Source organism: Salmo salar, chromosome 19 (genome assembly GCF_965601325.2).
Source record: "Salmo salar chromosome 19, fSalSal1, whole genome shotgun sequence".
Lineage (NCBI taxonomy): Eukaryota > Metazoa > Chordata > Actinopteri > Salmoniformes > Salmonidae > Salmo > Salmo salar.
This window is the reverse complement of record NC_138309.1, coordinates 76,750,748-76,774,507: the sequence shown is the minus strand read 5'-3', so window position 1 is coordinate 76,774,507 and position 23,760 is coordinate 76,750,748. Positions and strand designations below refer to the sequence as shown.

Below are 23,760 nucleotides of genomic sequence, written 5' to 3'. Positions count from 1 at the left end.
CCACGATTCCATCTTGTTCGTACCGTCCTATAGGCAGAAACTCAAACAGGATGTACCCGTGACTAGAACCATTCAACGCTGGTCTGACCAATCGAATCCACGCTTTAGATTGTTGTGATTACGTGGACTGGAAAATGTTCCGGTAAGCCTCAGACAATGACAACTATTTATATGCTGACGCGGTGAGTGAGTTATTAGGAAGTGCATTGGAGCTGTTGTACCCACTGTTTCTATTAAAACCTACCCCAACCAGAAACCGTGGATAGACGGCAAACCACCACATTCAACCATGGAAAGAGGTCGGGGAATATGGCCAAATATGAACAGTGTAGTTATTCCCTCCGCTAGGCAATCAAACAAGCAAAATGATGGTATAGGGACAAAATGGAGTCGCAATTCCACGGCCCAGACACAAGACGTCTGTGGCAGGGTCTACAGGCAATTACTGACTACAAAAAGAAAACCAGCCATGTCACGGACACTGACATCTTGCTTCCAGACAAGCTAAACACCTTCTTAGCGCGCTTTGAGGATAATACAGTGCCACCGACGCGACTCACTACCAAGGACTGCGGACCCCCTCTCTCCTTCTCCGTGGCCGATGTAGTTAACCCTCGCAAGGCTGCTGGCTGCGTCCTCAGAGCATGTGCAGACCAGCTGGCTGGTGTGTTTACGGACATATTCAATTGCTCCCTATCCCAGTCTGCTGTCCCCATATGCTTCAAGATGTCCACCATTGTTCCTGTACCAAAGAAGGCAAAGATAACTGAACTAAATGACTATCGCCCCGTAGCACTAACTTCTGTCGTCATGAAGTGCTTTGAGAGACTAGTCAAGGATCATATCACCTCCACCTTACCTGCCACCCTAGACCCGCTTCAGTTTGTATACCGCCCCAACAGGTCCACAGACAATGCAATCGCCATCCCACTGCACACTGCCCTATCCGAACTGGACAAGAGGAATACCTATGTAAGAATGCTGTTCATTGACTACATCTCAGCATTCAACACCATAGTACCCTCCAAGCTTATCATCAAGCTGGAGGCCCTGGGTCTCATCCCCGCCCTGCTATTGGGTCCTCAACTTTCTGACGGGCCGCCCCCAGGTGGTGAAGGTAGGAAACAACATCTCCACTTCGCTGATCCTCAACACTGGGGCCCCATTAGGGTGCGTGCTCAGCCCCCTCCTGTACTCCCTGTTCACCCATGACTGCGTGGCCATGCATGCCTCCGACTCAATCATCAAGTTTTCAGACGACACAACAGTAGTGGGCTTGATTACCAACAACGACGAGACAGCCTACAGGGAGGAGGTGAGGGCACTCACAGTGTGGTGTCAGGAAAACAACCTCTCACTCAACGTCAACAAAACGAGCACACACCCTTGCGCAACAGCGCCTCTTCAACCTCAGGAGACTGAAGAAATTTGTCTTGTCACCTAAAACCCTCACAGACTTTTACAGATGCACAATCGAGAGCATCCTGGCGGGCTGTATCCCCGCCTGGTACGGCAACTGCACTGCCCTCAACCGCAAGGCTCTCCAGAGGGTAGTTCGGTCTGCACAACGCATCACCGGGGGCAAAGTACCTGCCCTCCAGGACTCCTACAGCACCTGATGTCACAGGAATGCCAAAAAGATCATCAAGGACAACAACCACCCGAGCCACTGCCTGTTCACCCCGCAATCATCCAGAAGGCGAGGTCAGTACAGGTGCATCAAAGCTGGGACCGAGAGACTGAAAAACAGCTTCTATCTCAAGACCATCAGACTGTTAAACAGCCGTCACTAACAGAGGCTGCAGCCAACATACAGACCCAAATCACTGACCACTTTAATTCATGGATTTAATAAAGGTATCACTAGTCAATTTAAATAATGGCACTTTAATAATGTTTACCTATCCTACACTACTCATCTCATATGTGTATATACTGTATTTCATACCATCTATTGCATCTTGCCTATGCAGTACGGCCATCGCTCATCCATATATTTATATGTACATATTGTTATTCCATCCCTTTACATTCATGTGTATAAGGTAGTTTGTTGTGAATTTGTTAGATTACTTGTTAGATATTACTTCACTGTCGGAACTAGAAGCGCAAGCATTTCGCTACACTCGCATTAACATCTGCTAACTATGTGTATGTGACAAAGAAACATTTATTTGGATTTGAGATTCATCAACCACAGAAAATGATTCAAAATAAACTAGATGAAAGAACAGAAATCAGTGGAATGTTCTGTTGTTTACCTCAGCAGTGGCAGGCCATACTCCAGGATACATTTTTGCTCTAATCATGGAAAAGCTACCTTTGCAATAAAACAGCTAGTCACTAAAAAGATTGATATTGAACATGAACTTGCATTTCAATTCATGCACAAATGTCAATGGTCCTGTTTACCATGCAGCTAGTAAATAAGCCACTCATATCCTTTCTCCAACACACAGTGGAGAACGACTTGGCTCAGCCCCTGCATTCTCAATTCAATGCTAAATTGCTAAAAATGTGTTTGCTGAAAGGATTTGTAGTACAGAAAGCGTGCTCTCTCCCACAGGAAACATATCAGCATTTATGTGATGTAGCTCCTAGTTAAAATGACTGTGGCCCGTTAGCCACCACTCTCAGCTTTGCCATGGCTCTCTTGTGAAATTCAGCCGACGATAATGGCATCTAGAGACCGATTATTCGTTGACAATTTGCATGTGTCGAACAAATGAATACAAATGAATGCAGCTGCTTTGAGATGCTAGTATTTCTCTCCTGATTACTGGTAGCTAAGGAGATTTTCTTTGGCTGTACCTTATCATTAGTGCTGTATGCCTTTTGGTTGGTTCTGTGTATTCATTATGTGAGATATAGTGCCTCTAACAGTGAGGACCAGTGTTTACACCCAGGAATATTGTTTTACTGTGTGTAATAAATACAGTGCATTCGGAAAGTATTCAGACCCCTTGACTTTTTCTACATTTTGTTACTTTACAGCCTCATTCTAAAATTGATTAAATCAGTTTTATCCCCCTCATCAATCTACACACAATACCCCATAATGACAAAGTAGAATCATTATTATTTTAAAAACAGTTATCGGATATATCATAAGAATACTGACCCTTTACTCAGTACTTTGTTGAAGCACCTGTGGCGGTGATTACAGCCTTGAGTCTTCTTGCGTATGATGCTTGGCATACCCGTATTTGGGGAGTTTCTCCCATTCTTCTCTGCAGATCCTCTCAAGCTTTGTCAGGTTGGATGGGGAGAGTCGCTGCACAGCTATTTTCAGGTCCCTTCAGAGATGTTCGGTCGGATTCAAGTCTGGGCTCTGACTGGGCCACTGAAGGACATTCAGAGACTTGTCCTGAAGCCACTCCTGTGTTGTCTTGCAATGTGCTTAGGGTCGTTCTCCTGTTGGAAGGTGAACCTTCACCCCAGTCTGAGGTTGTGAGTGCTCTGGAACAGGTTTTCATCAAGGATCTCTCTGTACTTTCCTCCGTTCATCTTTCCCTCGATCCTGACTAGCTTCCAAGCCCTTCTCCCCCGATTGCTGAGTTTGGCTGTGCGGCCAGCTCTAGGAAGAGTCTTGGTGATTCCTAATTTCTTCCATTTGAGAATGATGGAGGCCACTGTGTTCTTGGGGGGGACCTTCAATGCTGCAGAAATTGTTTGTTACCCTTCTCCAGATCTGACACAATCCTGTCTCTGAGCTCTACGGACATTTCCTTTGACCTCATGGCTTGGTTTTTGGTCTGAAATGCACTGTCAATTATGGGACCTTATATAGACAGATGTTTCCATTTCCAAATCATGTCCAATCAACTGAATTTATGACTCGTGGATTCCAATCAAGTTTTAGAAACATCTCAAGGATGATCAATGGAAACCGGATGCACCTGAGCTCAATTTAGAGTTTCATAGCAAATAAATAAGGTATTTCTGTTTTTGCTTGTAATACATTTTCAAAAATGTCTAAAAATCTGTTTTCGCATTGTCATTATGGGGTATTGTGTGTAGATTGATGAGGGGGGGGGGGGAAATATTGTATCCATTTCAGAATAAATCTGTAACATAACAAAATGTTTTGTTACAGATTTATTCAGAATAAATCTGTAACAAAACATTTTGTTATGTTAGAGATTTATTCTGAAAAGGATACAATATTTGCTTTCCCCTCATCAACTTCCCCTCAAAATGTTTTGTTATGTCTGAATCCTTTCTGAATGCACTGTAGATTTGTGCTATTTCTAAGCTTCCCGTTCTTAAGTTTCCTTTTTGCGTCTTTTTCCTTCGGCTGAAAATACAATATTTTTGGTTATGAAAAATACATTTTACAGCGGTTTAAACAGTGATTCTATACACAATTGTTGCTTGTTTTGTCACATAAACTGAAATTAGGAAAACTAGAGTTTTATGAACCAGGAAATGGCGGAGCGATTTCTACATAATGCATCTTGAAATAATTCTAAGATGTTTTATCGTCACATACACCGGATAGGTGCAGTGAAATGTGTTGTTTTACAGGGTCAGCCATAGTAGGGAAGGGTTAGGGAAAGGGGATACCTAGTGAGTTGCACAACTGAATGCATTCAACTGAAATGTGTCTTCCACATTTAACCCAACCCCTCTGAATGAGAGAGGTGCGGGGGGCCGGGGTATTGTGTGTAGGTTCCTATTAGGGATATATCGGTAAGCATATCAGAATCGGATATTATCTAAAAATGGCAACATTGGCTCTATATGCAACGTTTGTGCTGCTATTATTTTCCGAGGAGGGGAGAAAGTGAAATCTTTCAATACCACAAACCTAATTACTTTGAAAGTGCATCATGTTCACCCCCAGACGTTCAGCGACTACTTAGAACAAAAGCAGAAAAAACTAAGCGTACACTTCCAACAACTAAACAAGTTCAAGTTGAGCAGTCATTTGAAAGAGTAAGAAAATATCAGCAAGGCAACTCAAAGGCGAAATCCATTTACGCCAAGATGAGGAAATTAATTTCCCTTGACAATCAACCGTTCTCTGTCGTGGATGATGTTGACTGGTCGAGCACCTCGAGCCCCAGTATAAACTACCAAGTAGGTGCTATTTTGCAGATGTTGCCCTACCGGAGTTACACAGTATTGTTGAAACGCACATCCATGAGCTACTTGCTATGGGCGTCACTGCTATTAGCTTCACGACTGACATTTGGACCAGCGATGTCAGCCCATGAGCATGCTGAGTCTGACAGCACAGTGGGTCGACGAGGATTTTGTACTGAGGAAAGCCGTATTGCATGTTCAATACGGCTGCCATTTCAAAGGCATTTGAGAACGTGTTTAAAACTTGGAAAATCTCCAAGAACAAAGTACACGCTGTGCTACCTGATAATGCATGTAACATGACAAAGGCTTTGGAAGAATGCGGAGTCGCCAGTTTGCCGTTTGTAGTACACACACGGCAACTGGCTGTGAACAAAGGTGTTTTGGTCCAACGCATATCTGACACAGTGGCAACAGGTAGGAAGATAGTGGATCATTTTAAACACTCACAGCTAGCATACAGCCGCCTGCAAGCAATACAGGAGCAGCTTGGAATGAAAACGAAAAGGCTTAAGCAAGACGTTTCCACCAGATGGAACAGTACTTTTTACATGATGGAGAGCCTGCTGGAACAAAGATGAGGGCTTGGCATGTACGCAGCTGACTATGAGTTACCTGCAACAATCAGTACAAACCAGTGGACTCTCATTGAAAACATGAACACACTCCTAGCTCCATTCAAACTACTGACTCGAAATAAGCTCATCAACTGCATCTGCAGCAGACGTGATACCCTCTGTCATGGCATTGAAATGCCTGCTCAACAAAACTGCCAACACAGACCGTGGGGTTAAAACTTGCAAAAGTACTAGAGGCTGTAAACAAGCGATTCGGTAGCATTTTCTCTGAGCCTCTTTGCTGTGTTGCCGCCATGCTCGATGCTAGGTACACGGACCGCTACTTTGATGCAGTCAAGAAACAGGGTTTACGTGAAATGTTAGACACAGCTGGACAAGATGGAAATGGACACCGTGACCGTGCGCACCGTGGAAGAGAACCCACGACAGAAGAGGCCACGGACAGACAGAGCTGAAACTTCACTGCTTGACATGTATGATGAAATCCTGGTTGAGAATGAAACGACTGAACAAATGAACAATGAAACAGCACAGCAAGTAAATGAAAGAAATGGGTTTTGATTATGTTTTACTGGTAAGTGGGACATAAATGGCAACAAAATAACTTTTTGGTGTGTGTGTGTGTTTCAACTATTTAACTTTACTAGAATGCTTAAAAGGCCGCAAAAAAATGTAATATCGGTTATCAGCATCGGTATCCGTTTTTTTGGCAAGGAAAATATTGGATATTGTTATTGACCCAAAAATTCATATCGGTGCATCCCTAGTTCCATTAGCTGCAGATCCTTCCTTAACCAAGTGGGTGTTATTATCAAAATATAAGATATCCAAACACAGGATTGAAAATGAACAGGGAGAGCCATTGTGCTGGCACATTTACATCTAGCACCTTACGATGTGTGAATAATGAGCAATATCTACGACATCACCAGGGTCACACGTCTGCAAATGAAGCACATTGCCCCAACGGTTCTGTGAAATGGAATATACAGAGAAGAACTAGAAGAGCTCACAAGGGAAATTGTTTGTTAGGGGCTTAGACACAGGAATAAATGAGTGTAAAACTCTTTATGGCTTTGCAAAGCTCCGTGTAGCTGGCCAGGATCGGGAGCAGAGCTGTTGTTCGGTAAGGCCTTAGCAGTGTTATGGGGTTGTTAGTGTCTCCTATAAACTGTAGCTATTGTGAACCCCGTCCACGTATACCCTGGGTGTGTGCCTGACGGAATTGGCACTTTCATCCCGGACCAAGATGTCTGTCTCAATATCCCCATGGTGTTCAGGTTATGTGAGTATTGGAGGGTGGTAGGGAACCGCCAGCTATTCCCCCATCATGGCCCAGTAAACCCGGGGGGATAAGAAGGCTGCAATCAGGAGGATAGGGAAACATTTGGTGGCGTTGTCTGCCAGGAGACAAGGGGACGGTTGAGTGGCACTAACCCCCCCCCCCCCCCCCCCACAGTTTTTCACCCACCTTTTTCCAACCGTGTTGGTCTATATGTGTTAGGGTTGTGAGAGTCATTGAGACCTCCTGCAGCGTTCACAGCAACTATCTGGTTTTCTCCACATCCCCCTACATCTTCTTGGATTTTGGACTTTGGACTCATTCAACCCATGTTTTTGAGCAGGCCTTTTGAATGGAATTTAAATCAGTACAGCTAGGGGGCTCAATTATAGATTTTTTTGCCATTGTGTCTGAGGTTTTGTCATACTTTATTAACACTAGAACCACTAAAGCAGTAATTTTGACTGCTCATGATTATATATGTTTTAAGTCATGCCGCTCTGTCCTTGACTTTTCCTAAATAAGTCTATATAACACACCGCCATTGTCAGAATCTTAATATCACAAACAAAACTGGAGTTATAACCAGTTTCAGGAAGACATTTTTTTTATGGTTTACCCCCATTGCCCCTCCTTCTCCCAACAGTAGGGCCTGCTCCGCTTCTTCTTCAGACAGTTGAAAGTACAGTGCCCGGTTGATAATAATCCTGATAATTGCCTCGAAACTGATCCTAAACTATACTGAAACTAATTTCACACATATAACAACAGATTAAATTAGTTAATTAAAGTATGATGGGGGAGAATGGGTGAGTTGATGAGTGAAGGGAAGCGAACAATGCATAATTATGTAATCACCAATTGTAAATGAAGAACAGGGCGGGCCATTCTATTGTATTCATCCAGTCTAATTGTAATCTTAAAATGGTACAGTATGAATCCTATATCAGTCCACCTACTGTAATCAAAGCAGTCTTATCAGTCTTCTCTGGCCTACTTGGAGTAAGCTACACAGTGAGAACGTATGTAGTTGTACATGCTGAACAACTTTCAATGTCTGGGAAGAGATTCGCATTGGGCAGCAGGTGAGCGAGTGTCGGAGAATGTGGTGATGAGGCTTGTGGAACCTTACGTTGGTAAGGGGAGAAATGTCATCATGGACAATTTATTCACCTCACTGTCATTGGCTAACAAGTTGCTTGCAAAGAAGACAAGTCTGGCCGGCATCATGAAAATTAATACGGGAGCCCCTTCCCTCTCTGCAGAATAAGGCACCTGTTCTCCACAACTGTGCTGAAGAATGAGACAACAGGACACAATAAAGAGAGAACCTGAGACTATTACGCACTACAAACAGACAAAGGTATGTCAAAGTGTGTCAAGCAAGTAGAAGTTATAAAAATTGTCTCAACTGTTAGGACAAGGGATAACAGCTAAATTAAATCCAATTGATGCCATTGCGTGAAGACGCACACAAGTACGAGCTGACTATTTATTTATTGCTTTTGTGCGTAGTTTCACTATTTACAGTGCATTCAGAAAGTATTCAGACCCTTGACTTTTTCCACATTTTGTTACGTTACAGCCTTATTCTAAAATTGATTCAATAAATAAAAAATCATCAATCTACACACATTACCCCATAACAGCAAAGTGAAAACAGGTTTTTTGACATTTTTGCAAATGTATAAAAAATTCCTAACAGAAATACCTTATTTACATATGTATTCATAACCTTTGCTATGAGACTCGAAATTGAGCTCAGGTACATCCTGTTTCCATTAATCATCCTTGAAATGTTTCTACAACTTGATTGGAATCCATGAGTCGTAAATTCAATTGATTGGACATTATTTGGAATGGCACACACCTGTTTATATAAGGTCCCACAGTTGACAGTGCATGTCAGAGCAAAAACCAAGTCATGAGGTCAAAGGAATTGTCCATAGAGGTCTGAGGCAGGATTATGATTGTGCCTCAATGCCAGGCGTCACGTCTGGAGGAAACCTGGCACGATCCCTACGGTGAAGCATGGTGGTGGCAACATCATGCTGTGGGGATGTTTTTCAATGGCAGGGACTGGGAGACTAGTCAGGATTGAGGGAAAGATGAACGGAGCAAAATACAGAGATCCTTGATGAAAACCTACTCCAGAGCGCTCAGGACCTCAGACTGAGAAGAACATGACAACGACCCTAAGCACACAGCCAAGACAATGCAGGAGTGGCCTCTGAATGTCCTTGAGTGGCCCAGCCAGAGCCCGGACTTGAACCCAATCGAACATCTCTGGAGAGACCTGAAAATAACTGTGCAGCGACGCTCCCCATACAACCTGACAGAGCTTGAGAGGATGTGCAGAGAAGACTGGGAGAAACTCCCCAAATACAGGTGTGCCAAGCTTGTAACATCATACTCAAGAAGACTCAAGGCTGTAATCACCGCCAAAGGTTCTTAAACAAAGTACTGAGTAAAGGGTCTGAATACTTGTTTAAATGTGATATTTCTGTTTTATTTTTCGTTAATTTGCAAAAATGTCTAAAAAGCTGTTTTTGCCTTGTCATTATGGGGTTTTGTGTGTAGACTGATGAGGAGAAAAAAAAAAGTAATCCATTTAACAAAAAGGCTGTAACATAACAAAATGTGGAAAAAGTCAAGGCATCTGAATACTTTCCGAATGCACTGTATCAAGTTTACTTTCCGCTTATAATGATGTTTAGGCTACTAATGTTTTCATCATTTGACTGCGCGTCTTGACCGTGCGTATTGGTTGTTGGGGTATTTTTATTTTATTTTGACATTAGAAAAAGGTGTTACCATGTTCCAACACATGTTTTCTGTTTCATAGTTGTAACAAAGGCACTGCACGAAGAAAATTGATTGAACACTTAAATGTGTTTTGTGGTGTTTTTTTTGTTTTTACTTATAGCATACAGTAACATAAACTAATGAAAATGCTATTGTGTTATTTGAAATATAATAAAAAAGAGTATTCTAATGTTACCCAAGACCTTCATAAACATAACATAAACAAAACCAAACCAAATAATTATTTTTGCAGAGCATATATGGAATACATTAATTACACTGTTAGAATGCAGTCATTAGCTTGAAGGTGGGGGGGTCCATCAAGGCCCAGCCGTTCTGGTGTTAATCGGAATAATGAATGCACAGACACATTGATGATAAGACAGATGTATTTGTGTGCTGGACAGAGAAAAGTAATTGGCAGAAGTCTGCTCATCATTTGATAGAACATCATTGCAATTACCCATAACCCTCCTGTACTGTATGTTGCTGATTTGTTGATCCTTATGTGACCTACAGTACAACAATCTGATAAGCCAGCACACACGTTCTTTCAACTGCACCCATTATCAGACTACAGGTGCACCCTGTTAAAAGTGTACCCCTACAAATCTCTTTCAAGGTTGCTTTCTCAGAGAACAAACATGATATTTGAGGGGGAATACACTCTGAGGAAAATCTATAATTCATGTCAAAATATTGAAAGGGAACTAACAGCAAATGGGGTATAGACTATTCTCTCTCTGTGAGCTTGATGTATATAGATTGAAGATGAAAAGATGGCCGCTTCCATTGGGAGACCGTAGACGGCTGTGTAGACTGCTGTGAGGAAGGGACTTAATAATACGTTTGCTGCCAACATTTTTATTTATTTTGTAATCCTACATCTATCAGTCAGTTTGTTTTATCTGCGTGGTGGTGAAACAAACAACTACATTTTATTTTTTCTTCTTATCTCCTAGTAGTGATAATTTAGCCCAACAACTATGATTGGATGTTGTAGTTGGCTGTGATTGGCTCCGGCTGGTTCACAATCGACGAGTGGAAAACCATGATTGAAAGGCAGTCACCATCAGGCTTTGTAACATGAAGGTCATGGCTATCATGAGGAGACGAGTCATAATGCATTTCCAATAAATAATCCTGTATCTTTTTGGGTGAAGTCATAGGGGCTCCATTTAACTGTGGCTGGATGTGCTTGACTACACTGCTCAAAAAAATAAAGGGAACACTTAAACAACACAATGTAACTCCAAGTCAATCACACTTCTGTGAAATCAAACTGTCCACTTAGGAAGCAACACTGATTGACAATAAATTTCACATGCTGTTGTGCAAATGGAATAGACAACAGGTGGAAATTATAGGCAATTAGCAAGACACCCCCAATAAAGGAGTGGTTCTGCAGGTGGTAACCACAGACCACTTCTCAGTTCTTATGCTTCCTGGCTGATGTTTTGGTCACTTTTGAATGCTGGCGGTGCTTTCACTCTAGTGGTAGCATGAGACGGAGTCTACAACCCACACAAGTGGCTCATGTAGTGCAGCTCATTCAGGATGGCAAATCAATGCGAGCTGTGGCAAGAAGGTTTGCTGTGTCTGTCAGCGTAGTGTTCAGAGCATGGAGGCGCTACCAGGAGACAGGCCAGTACATCAGGAGACGTGGAGGAGGCCGTAGGAGGGCAACAACCCAGCAGCAGGACCGCTACCTCCGCCTTTGTGCAAGGAGGAGCAGGAGGAGCACTGCCAGAGCCCTGCAAAATGACTTCCAGCAGGCCACAAATGTGCATGTGTCTGCTCAAACGGTCAGAAACAGACTCCATGAGGGTGGTATGAGGGCCCGATGTCCACAGGTGGGGGTTGTGCTTACAGCCCAACACCGTGCAGGACGTTTGGCATTTGCCAGAGAACACCAAGATTGGCAAATTCACCACTGGTGCCCTGTGCTCTTCACAGATGAAGCAGGTTCACACTGAGCACATGTGCCAGACGTGACAGAGTCTGGAGACGCCGTGGAGAACATTCTGCTGCCTGCAACATCCTCCAGCATGACCGGTTTGGTGGTGGGTCAGTCATGTTGTGGGGTGGCATTTCTTTGGGGGGGCCGCACAGCCCTCCATGTGCTCGCCAGAGGTAGCCTGACTGCCATTAGGTACTGAGATGAGATCCTCAGACCCCTTGTGAGACCATATGCTGGTGCGGTTGGCCCTGGGTTCCTCCTAATGCAAGACAATGCTAGACCTCATGTGGCTGGAGTGTGTCAGCAGTTCCTGCAAGAGGAAGGCATTGATGCTATGGACTGGCCCGCCCGTTCCCCAGACCTGAATCCAATTGAGCACATCTGGGACATCATGTCTCGCTCCATCCACCAATGCCACGTTGCACCACAGACTGTCCAGGAGTTGGTGGATGCTTTAGTCCAGGTCTGGGAGGAGATCCCTCAGGAGACCATCCGCCACCTCATCAGGAGCATGCCCAGGCGTTGTAGGGAGGTCATACAGGCACGTGGAGGCCACACACACTACTGAGCCTCATTTTGACTTGTTTTAAGGACATTACATCAAAGTTGGATCAGCCTGAAGTGTGGTTTTCCACTTTAATTTTGAGTGTGACTCCAAATCCAGACCTCCATGGGTTGATAAATTGGATTTCCATTGATTATTTTTGTGTGATTTTGTTGTCAGCACATTCAACTATGTAAAGAAAAAAGTATTTAATAAGATTATTTCATTTATCCAGATCTAGGATGTGTTATTTTAGTGTTCCCTTTATTTTTTGGAGCAGTGTATGAAGCCACAATGACAATCAGAAGTAATAGGCATATAATGCTGTGTAAAATATAGCCTTCATTGGTGTACATGTATACCAGTTTTTCTTAGGTCCATGATGGAGAATCGTTGATTTACAATGTCAATTTGAATCAATCATTGTCTTGTGAAATCCTAATGAATAACTTGACATTCAGCATGTGATTCTATGCTATTTAGATAAATGATGGTCCTTCTTTGAACACTCACATGGTTTTCAGGCCAAATTGCTCCATTCAATAAATTACTCAAGTGGGGATGATTCGTTGAAACATAAACCCAGCGTACGCAATGGTTACCTGAGGTTTGCTGAATCAGGAGATGCCTCTGGAGGCCCAAAAAGTGGAGTCTTCCATCATTTACTTTGTGTGTCGGTATGAAAGGTCTTTACATTATTCAACACAGCACATGCTCCCCCCATCTGTCACCATTTTAGCCCGGCCTCTCCTTTCCTTATATCACCTGACTGGTTGGCGGTGCCGCCAATAAACCTTGGGTGAATAAGCTTTGTCATTCAGATCAATGGCATGGCTGTGGAATGCCCCTGACCTTCATCCCGCCCCCTTCTGATTAAACAGAGCTTTACAGAAGGCCCAGAGAAGAATTCAACCAATTTAATAGATCAGTATTTATGAGTGCTGTAAAGTCCTCAACCATTTACTCCCTCACTCCCTCCGTCCTTCTCAGCATTGTCTGAAATTAAAGATGCACTCTCAAACTTTTGTATAATTTCAGCCAGTAGTTTTGAAAGTGATACTCACGAGCCAAAAGTGGTCCCCGTTTTTGTTAGGAATTTGTTGTGATTAAGATCCCGGAGTGCATCTTTAAGTATGTGCTATAAGAGAAGGCTTTTTTCTCTCTTCACTTTGCCTCTTGACAAACTGGGGAAATTGGAGGAGGTGTCGTAGTTATGCTTAGTGTTTTGGTTAATATGTCCTCTTAGCCGAATGATTGGCACTGTTATTTGTCGATGTCATTGAAGTACTCTGCATGAAGTCTGTTTTAAAAGGTGCCTGCGCTACCTCTTTCAGGACGTTATGTACATGTATTTAACTGCCTAAGAATTCATCGTTTTGTGAAATGTTTTCATGTATCGTATAAAATATGCATATAGGATATGTAAGCCAAGCCAGCTGGGTTCTGCTTGTGATGTTTATTTTTCAAGGATTCTTTATGAAAATGTGTTGACACATAACAGTATGAAAGCATCCTATAGACAGAGACTAGTGTATATATCATGAGGGACTTTCTGTTGAGTGTCAATCAGTGTCTTCTCATAGATAACAGGTTTTCCTTCTTAGGGCATCGCACATCGACAGCTTGCTTCAAATGTAATTACTCATTCTGTTCTCCTCAAAACAGCCTCTTTGGTAATTGAAATGAGGCACCAGAGAGGAGCAACTTGGAGCCAAGTCAAAACTTTAATTTCTTATTCACGAGACATGGCATGAATGCATGGTCTCCCCTACCTACCCCTCTCTTTTTTTTCTCATCTTGTTTTCTGTAGGGGCACAGCATAGTATTATGATGGACTTACTAATAAAAATTCCAATACAATATAATAGTGGTGACTCTTTCAGACAAAAAGTGTTATGAGTAATGGAGCAAATTGGCATGAAAACCATGTGAGTGTTCAAAGGCCCATCACTTATCTAAATAGCATAAAATCACATGCTGAATGTCAAGTCATTAACTAAGGCTGCAATACAAATTCAATTCGGAGGCCAGATTTTAAATTAGATAAATGTTGAACTGCTCGCTAATCCAAAAAATGTAAAGCTATTTTAAAATGGTTTTTGTATTTTGTCATCATAATTTTTCATAGAGATGGCTTAATGTTTATCTTGCTGTATTTTTCCAAATGTTTTTTTATATAAGAGTACCATTCAAGGATTGATATATTGTTCCATTCCCCCTTTTTGAATCACACACACACTTTTACTGCTGTTGCTGTTTAGATCTAGATTAATATGCTCATATTAATAACGTCATGATTATATTCACTTATCCTAGCTGTCTATGGAGTGACAGTTCGCTCTTCAGTGCCTTTTTTAGGAGAATGTTCTAGGGATAGATGAGTCAAAAGTATAACTTTTTGGATGACATGGGTCCCATGTGAAAACCTGGTGAAAACCAAACACTGCATTCCACAGTAACAACCTTATACCAATGGTCGAGCATGGTGGTGGTAGTGTGATAGTTGGGGATGTTTTGCTGCCTCAGGGCCTGGACGATTTCCCTTAATAGAAGGAACCATGAATTCTGCTCTGTATCAGAATTCTGTAGGAGAATGTCAGGCCATCCATCTGTGAGCTGAAGCACAGCTGGGTCATACAGCAAGACAATGATCCAAAACACACAATCAAGTCTACATGAAAATGTCGAAAAAACAACAAGCTTGAAGTTTTGGAATGGCCTAGTCAAAGACCAGACCTAATCCCAATTGAGATGTTGTGACAGGACTGGAAACGAGCAGTTCATGCTTGAAAACCCACAAATGTCGCTAAGTTAAAGCAGCTCTGCATGGAAGAGTGGCCCAAAATTCCTTTCCCTTGATATGAGAGACTGATCAACAACTACAGGAAGCGTTTGGTTGGAGTCATTGCAGCTAAAGGTGACAAAAACAGTTGAGTGTGAGGGAGCAATTACTTTTTTACACATGGGCATTATGAAATAATTAAAATAAGTATAATTTTTGTGGTTTATTTGTTCACTCAGGTCCCCTTTATCTAATATTAGGTTTTGATTGAAGATCTGATAACATTCAGTATCAAAAATATGCAAAAATAGAGAAAATCATAAAGGGGGCAAATACTTTTTCACGGTAATATACAATACCAGTCAAAAATTTGGACACACCCACTCATTCAAGGGTTTTTCTGTATTTTTACTATTTTCTACATTTTAGAATAATAGTGAAGACATCAAAACTATGAAATAACACATATGGAATCATGTAGTAATAAAAAAAGTTTAAACAAATCAAAATATATTTATATTCTTTAAAGTTGCCATCCATTGTCTTGATGCACACTCTTGGCATTCTCTCAACCAGCTTCATGAGGAAGGCTTTTCCAACATTCTTGAAGGAGTTCCCACATATGCTGAGCACTTGTTGGCTGCTTTTCCTTCACTCTGCAGTCCAACTCATCCCAAACCATCTGAATTGGGTTGAGGTCAAGTGATTGTGGAGGCCAGGGCATCTGATGCAGCACTCCATCTCTTTTCTTGGTCAAAAAGCCCTTACACAGCCTGGAGGTGTGTTTTGGGTTGTTTTCCTGTTGAAAAACAAATGATAGTCCCACAAAGTATAAACGAGATGGGATGGCGTATCGCTGCAGAATGCTGTGGAAGCCATGCTGGTTAAGTGTGCCTTGAATTCTAAATAAATTACTGACAGTGTCACCAGCAAAGCACACCCATACCATCACACCTCCTCCTCCATGCTTCATACTGGGAACCACACATGCAGAGATCATCTTTGTCTCACAAAGACATGGCGATTGGAACCAAAAATGTCCAAAAACGTCCGGTATAATGTCCATTGCTTCTGTTTCTTGGCCCAAGCAAGTCTCTTCTTATTGGTGTCCTTTAGTAGTTCAGGCAGATTCAGGCAGTCTCCTATGAACAGTTGATGTTGAGATGTGTCTGTTACTTGAAAGCATTTATTTGAACTGCAATTTCTGAGGCTGGTAACTCCAATGAAGTCATCCTCTACAGCAGAGGTAACTCTGGCTCTTCCTGTCCTGTGGTGGCCCTCATGAGAGCCAGTTTCACCATAGCACTTGGTTTTTGCGACGAAACTTTCAAAGTTCTTGAAATGTTCCGTATTGACTGACCTTCATGTCTTAAAGAAATTATGGACTGTTGTTTCTCTTTGCTTATTTGAGCCGGTCTTGCCATAGTATGGACTTGGTATTTTACCAAATAGGGCTATCTTTTGTATACCACTCCTAACTTGTCACAACACAACTGATTGGCTCAAACACATTAACCTGTTATGGCTAGGGGGCAGTATTTTCACGGCCGGATAAAAAACGTACCCGATTTAATCTGATTATTACTCCTGCCCAGAAACTAGAATATGCATATAATTATTAGCTTTGGATAGAAAACACTCCAAAGTTTCTAAAACTGTTTGAATGGTGTCTGTGAGTATAACAGAACTCATTTGGCAGGCCAAAACCTGAGAAGATTCCTTACAGGAAGTGCCCTGTCTGACACTCACGATAAACGTTCACAAAAAGCATAACAATTATTTTAAGAATTATAGATACAGAACTCCTCTATGCACTCGATATGTCCGATTTTAAAATAGCTTTTCGGTGAAAGCACATTTTGCAATATTCTCAGTAGATAGCCCGGCATCACAGGGCTAGCTATTTAGACACCCAGCAAGTTTAGCACTCACCAAAGTCAGATTTACTATAACAAAAATGTTATTACCTTTGCTGTCTTCGTCAGAATGCACTCCCAGGACTTCTACTTCAATAACAAATGTTGGTTTGGTTTGGTTACATAGTTATATCCAAACAGCGGCGTTTTGTTCGTGCGTTCAAGACACTATCCGAAAGGGTAAATAAGGGTGACGAGCATGGCGCAATTCGTGACAAAAAAATTCTAAATATTCCATTACCGTACTTCGAAGCATGTCAACCGCTGTTTAAAATCAATTTTTATGCCATTTTTCTCATAAAAAAGCGATAATATTCCGACCGGGAATCTGCGTTTAGGTAAACAGATGAAAGAAAATAAAGCATGGGGTCGACTCGGGCACGCGCCTAAGCCCATAGTACTCTGATCGGCCACTTGCCAAAAGCGATAATGTGTTTCAGCCAGAGGCTGCCTCGATATCGTTCAGCTTTTTCCCGGGCTCTGAGAGCCTATGGGAGCCGTAGGAAGTGTCACTTTAGAGCAAAGATCCTCAGTCTTCAATAAAAAGAGCCAAGATGAAACACAACTTGTCAGACAGGCCACTTCCTGCATGGAATCTTCTCAGGTTTTGGCCTGCCATTTGAGTTCTGTTATACTCACAGACACCATTCAAACAGTTTTAGAAACTTTAGGATGTTTTCTATCCAAAGCCAATAATTATATGCATATTCTAGTTACTGGGCAGGAGTAGTAACCAGATTAAATCGGGTACGTTTTTTATCCGGCCGTGTCAATACTGCCCCTTAGCCCTAACAGGTTAAACAAACAAACAACGAAAACAGTCCCGTAAGGTGCACAGACTATACAGGAAACAACCACCCACAAACACAAGAGAAAACTAACCCACTTAAATATGGCCTCCAATTAGAGACAACAACAACTAGCTGCCTCTAATTGGAGGTCATTACCAAAACCCAAACATAGAAATAGAACACTAGATAAACACATAGAAATAGAAAATGTAGAACATAGCCCTGAAACACACAAAACAAATAACCCCTTTTACTGGTCAGGACGGTGCAGACCCCGAATGCACCTAAACAAAAACCCCACAAAAAATAAACCCAAACTTAAAGGGAGGGAAGGGTGGCCACCGTCAATGACGGCTCCCGTGCTACTACACACCACCACCCCCCCCCCCCCCCCCCCCCAATCCTCCAACAACGGAGGTGGCTCTGGCTCCGGCCTTAGTCCCCATTCTAACCTGCCCACCCCCGCTGAAGGCTCAGGGCTGTAGACCACTGCTGATGGCTCTGGGCTGAGGTGCGTCGCTGGAGACCTCGGGCTAAGGTGCGTTGCTGGAGACTTAGGGCTGAGGAGCGTCGCTGGAGACTCAGGTCTGAGGGCCGTCTCTGCAGGCTCCGGACTGTGGGCCGTCTCTGCAGGCTCCGGACTGTGGGCCGTCTCTGCAGGCTCTGGGCTGTGGGCCGTCTCTGCAGGCTCCGGACTGTGGGCCATCTCTGCAGGCTCCGGACTGTGGGCCGTCTCTGCAGGCTCCGGACTGTGGGCCGTCTCTGCCGGTTTCGGACTGTAGGACGTCGCCGGAAGCTCTGGACGGGGAACTGTCGCCGGAAGCTCTGGACAGGGGAACTGTCGCCGGAAGCTCTGGACGGGGAACTGTCGCCGGAAGCTCTGGACTGGGAACTGTCGCCGGAAGCTCTGGACTGGGAACTGTCGCCGGAAGCTCTGGACTGGGAACTGTCACCGGAAGCTCTGGACGGGGAACTGTCGCCGGAAGCTCTGGACGGGGAACTGTCACCGGAAGCTCTGGACGGGGACTGCGCACTGAAGGCCTGATGCGTGGAGCTGGCTTAGGAGGCGCCAGACTATTGACACGCACCTCAGGGCTAGTGCGAGGAGCAGGAACAGGACGTACTGGACTGGGCAGGCGCACTAAAGGCCTGATGCGTGGGGCTGGCTTTGGAGGCGCCAGACTATTGACACGCACCTCAGGGCTAGTGCGAGGAGCAGGAACAGGATGTACTGGACTGGGCAGGCGCACTAAAGGCCTGATGCGTGGGGCTGGCTTTGGAGGCGCCACACTATTGACACGCACCTCAGGGCTAGTGCGAGGAGCAGGAACAGGACAGCAGGAACAGGACGTACTGGACTGGGCAGGCGCACTAGAGAGAAGAGTATGAGGAGCAGGAACAGGATACACTGGGCCATGAACCCTCACCGGCGGTCTGATGCTTGCAACTTGCATCACCGGTCCTGGCTCGATGCTGGCTCTAGCATGACACCTGTGAGGAGCTTTCATCAAGCGCACCGGGCTGTAGCTGCGCACTGGCGATACCGTGCGTATCTCATGGTGCTTGCTTAATCCCTCGCTCCCCATAATAAGCACAGGTGCTCCTTCGTGCCCTTTCCGCCAATACCTCTCTCCGGAATCTCACGTCAAGCTCCTCGCTTGATTCCTTGACTGGCTCCTTTATGCTCCACGGCTCTCTCCTGTACGCCCGGGAAGTTAGGTCAGGGCTCCCCCTGACTTAGCTAAACTCCCCGTATGCCCCCCCAAAAAACATTTTTTGGGGGCTGCCTCCTCACCTCCTGAAATTGAGGATATAATGCCTCATACCTCCGTCGTTCTGCCTTTGCTGACTCCAGTTCCTCCTTCGGTCGCCGGTACTCCCCAGCCTGCCTCCAGGGTCCCTTTCCATCTAATATTTCCTCCCATGTCCACGACTCCAAGTAGCTCTCCTGCTGCTCCTTCCTCCGCTGCTTGGTCCTTCTTTGGTGGGTGGTTCTGTAACGGGCGTCGTAAGGAGCGGACCAAAATGCAGCGGGTATATTGATCATCTTCTTATTCATTGAAGGAAAAAACACTTAAACAAACAAACGACGAAAACAGTCCCGTAAGGTACACAGACTATACAGGAAACAACCACCCACAAACACAAGAGAAAACTAACCCACTTAAATATGGCCTCCAATTAGAGACAACGACAACCAGCTGCCTCTAATTGGAGGCCATTACCAAAACCCCAACATAGAAATAGAACACTAGATAAACACATAGAAATAGATAAATGTAGAACATAAACCAAAAACCCCGAAACACACAAAACAAACACACCCTGCCACGCCCTGACCAAACTTCAATAACAAATAACCCCTTTTACTGGTGTCACTTAAAATATATTTTGATTTGTTTTAACACTTTTTTGGTTACTACTTGATTCCATATATGTTATTTCATAGTTTTGATGTCTTCACTATTATTCTACAATGTAGAAAATAGTAAAACAACAAAAAGAATCCTTGAAGGAGTAGGTGTGTCAAACGTTTGACTGGTACTGTGTGTATATATAATAAACTGTGTATAAATGATAATGGAGCTACATTCATACAGTTTGTTGACTGTGTCGAGCTCACTAATAATCACAGCAATGAAAGCTAGACAGTCAGGGAGCATCAAATTCAAAAACGATGGATAGAGGACAATTGGTTGCACACCTTCGTCAGAGCACTCGGTGATGTTCAATATATGTTGCTCTGCAATATAGAATTCAGAGCAACAGTTGGAGCAGACGTAAGCGTTGAACGTTGAACGTTGAAGTGAGAACATTAAACATTTGCGCAACACTTTAATAGTCATGGTGGATAATTATAAGGGGGATGTGTTTGCCCACACACAATAGCCCAGCTGTTGACATTTGCTGGATACATTAATACAAACTCAACAAAAGTACATTTCTCAATTGATGTTTGACTACGACCATGAATACTCATATTTGTCATTCACAGGGACCTGAGCTATTCTTAAATATTTTCCTTTCATTTTTCAAGTGCCGTTTCCTGTACCAGCAATTGGCTATGTCAACTTCCGAAACGCAGACCTCCCAGAGAAATGTGCTGGGCTTGCACCTGTGTCAGTCTCCCAGATGGACCTGCTGAGATTGTGCCGCAGGTTTTCTCCAAATCTCTCAAAGATCCAACCCTCGGGCGTAATACCTGAATATCCATAATTGCTGTGGATATTAGCCGATAATTCTGTGTTTCCATACATTGTTGATGAGCCACTTACACTTACAACCTTTCAGAATATAGATGTAGGCTCTTAATTTGATCAGTCTTTTGTTGCTGATAATTTTTCTGCAAAGCAGGAAAAGCAAACTTGGAATATATTTGGGTTTTTAAAAGGCTTCTAAAGTTTGTCATTTCCATTTAGAAATTTCAGACTTGATTTGCCCAAATAAAACATTTATCAACCCCTACAAAAATGTCCATTAATTATAATCCACATAATAATTCACATTTCCTACTGCTGTAGGATTATTTTACTACTGAAGAAAACTGGCTCAAATTAAGATCCTACATCTGTATGTGTGGTGTTTTGTGATTTATTTCCGTTTTGTTCTCCAGATGTTATTTGCCACTGCTGTCTGTTGGTCTTTTTATCAATGACTTCACACTTCTGTATTTATACAGTGTATGTGTCATCATAAGCCACTAGTCTTACCCTTGTCAATGGTGACTTGTAAGTTACTTGAAGTTAACTGCAATCCTTCATATTTTAGTTTATAGCAGAGTAACGTCAAGGTTGTGTGATGTATTGGGTGACCACATGTCCCAGATTGTGCGGGACAATCCTGCATTTTGTACCTTTGTCCCTTAACCAAACAATCAAGTCCCGCATTTTATCAACAAATTAAAACACCAATAATTTATTAAAAAAGGTATATTTGTCGTGTATTTCACTGATTTCCTATTCATTTGATGAGAATTTACATTCTAACCTGTCTCTTTTGCAGTCACGTTATGCTTAAGCTTCTGACAATATATACCATGAGTGTACAAAATATTAAGAACACCGGCTCTTTCCATGACATAGACTGACCAGGTGAATCCAGGTGAAAGCTATGATCCCTTATTAACGTCACTTGTTAAATCCACTTCAATCAGTGTAGATGAAGGGGAGGCGACATGTCAAAGAAGTATTTTTATGCCTTGAGACAATTCAGACATGGATTGTGTATGTGTGCCATTCAACTGGGTGACTGGGTAAGACAAAATGTTCAAGTGCCTTAAGTGCCTATGGTAGTAGGTGCCAGGCTCACCGGTTTATGTCAGAACTGCAACGCTGCTGGGTTATTCACGCTCAACAGTTTCCTGTGTGTATCAAGAATGGTCCTCCACCCAAAGGACTGTGTGAAGCGTTGGAGTCAATGTGGGCCAGCATCCCTGTGGAACGCTTTTGACACCTTGTTGTAGTATCCATGCCCTGATGAATTGAGGCTGTTCTGAGGGCAAATGGGGGAAAAACTCAATATTAGAAAGGTGTTCTTCATGTTTTGTACCCTCGGTGTATATCATCAGGATGTGGTACAGGTGATGTAATCCAATCGTTGATAAGATCTGATATTCTGCACAGTGTAATCCGAGAAGTAGGCCATTGTCATATCATCAACCAATCATATTTGTCAAATCCTTTTGCCTAAATTCCAGCAAAATGTGCACAGGACAGTAAACCACTTTCAAAAAGCTTGTTTCTAAGGAAGTGCTACGCATTAGTAAATAGCCGTATTAGACTGAAAGATACATGTTCTGCGAAATTACCTTATAACATGTTTATTAGTTGCTAATTCAACATATTTGTTGCAAATTCACTCAGTTACGTTTTAAAGATCTCTCTTTGTAACTGTTTACATTCCCTGATAACAACCAGAAATGTTTCCTTGGCCAAATATTCCCTGAATATCATAAAAAAGACACATGTGGTCTCTCTTTTCTGCATCACCAAATTTCGCACGAGCTCAGCAAAATCAAATCAAATTTGTTTATATAGCCCTTCTTACATCAGCTGATATATCAAAGTGCTGTACAGAAACCCAGCCTAAAACCCCAAACAGCAAGCAATGCAGGTGTAGAAGCATGGTGGCTAGGAAAAACTCCCTAGAAAGGCCAAAACCTAGGAAGAAATCTAGAGAGGAACCAGGCTATGAGGGGTGGCCAGTCCTCTTCTGGCTGTGTCGGGTGGAGATTATAACAGAACATGGCCAAGATGTTCAAATGTTCATAAATGACCATCATTGTCAAATAATAGTAATCACAGTGAACAGGTCAGGGTTCCATAGCCGCAGGCAGAACAGTTGAAACTGGAGCAGCAGCACGGCCAGGTGGACTGGGGACAACAAGGAGTCATCATGCCAGGTAGTCCTGAGGCATGGTCCTAGAGCTCAGGTCCTCCTCCGAGAGAAAGGGAGAATTAGAGAGAGCATACTTAAATTCACATAGGACACCGGATAAGACAGGAGAAATACTCCAGATATAACAGACTGACCCTAGCCCCCCCGACACATAAACTACTGCAGCATAAATACTGAAGGCTGAGACAGGAGGGGTCAGGAGACACTGTGGCCCCGTCCGTTGAAACCCCCGGACAGGGCCAAACAGGCAGGATATAACCCCACCCACTTTGCCAAAGCACAGCCCCCACACCACTAGAGGGATACCTTCAACCACCAACTTACCATCCTGAGACAAGGCCAGGTATAACCCACAAAGATCTCCGCCACGGCACAACCCAAGGGGGGGCGCCAACCCAGACAGGACGACCACATCAGTGACTCAACCCACTCAAGTGACGCACCCCTCCTAGGGACGGCATGGAAGAGCACCAGTAAGCCAGTGACTCAGCCCCTGTAATAGGGTTAGAGGCAGAGAATCCCAGTGGAGAGAGGGGAACCGGCCAGGCAGAGACAGCAAGGGCGGTTTGTTGCTCCAGTGCCTTTCCGTTCATCTTCACACTCCTGGGCCAGACTAC

The 23,760-nt window shown here is 43.4% G+C and overlaps 1 long non-coding RNA gene across 2 annotated transcripts in view; it reads left to right on the top strand.

The window, feature by feature from the left end:
- Positions 1-21,659, top strand: part of LOC145862269 (uncharacterized) — a 122,452-nt gene extending 100,793 nt beyond the window's left edge. For both annotated transcript variants that reach the window (XR_014381570.1, XR_014381569.1), the window contains exon 3: positions 20,784-21,659. This is a non-coding gene — a long non-coding RNA (uncharacterized LOC145862269). The remainder of the gene's footprint in view (positions 1-20,783) is intronic.
- The last annotated feature ends 2,101 nt before the right edge of the window (positions 21,660-23,760 follow it).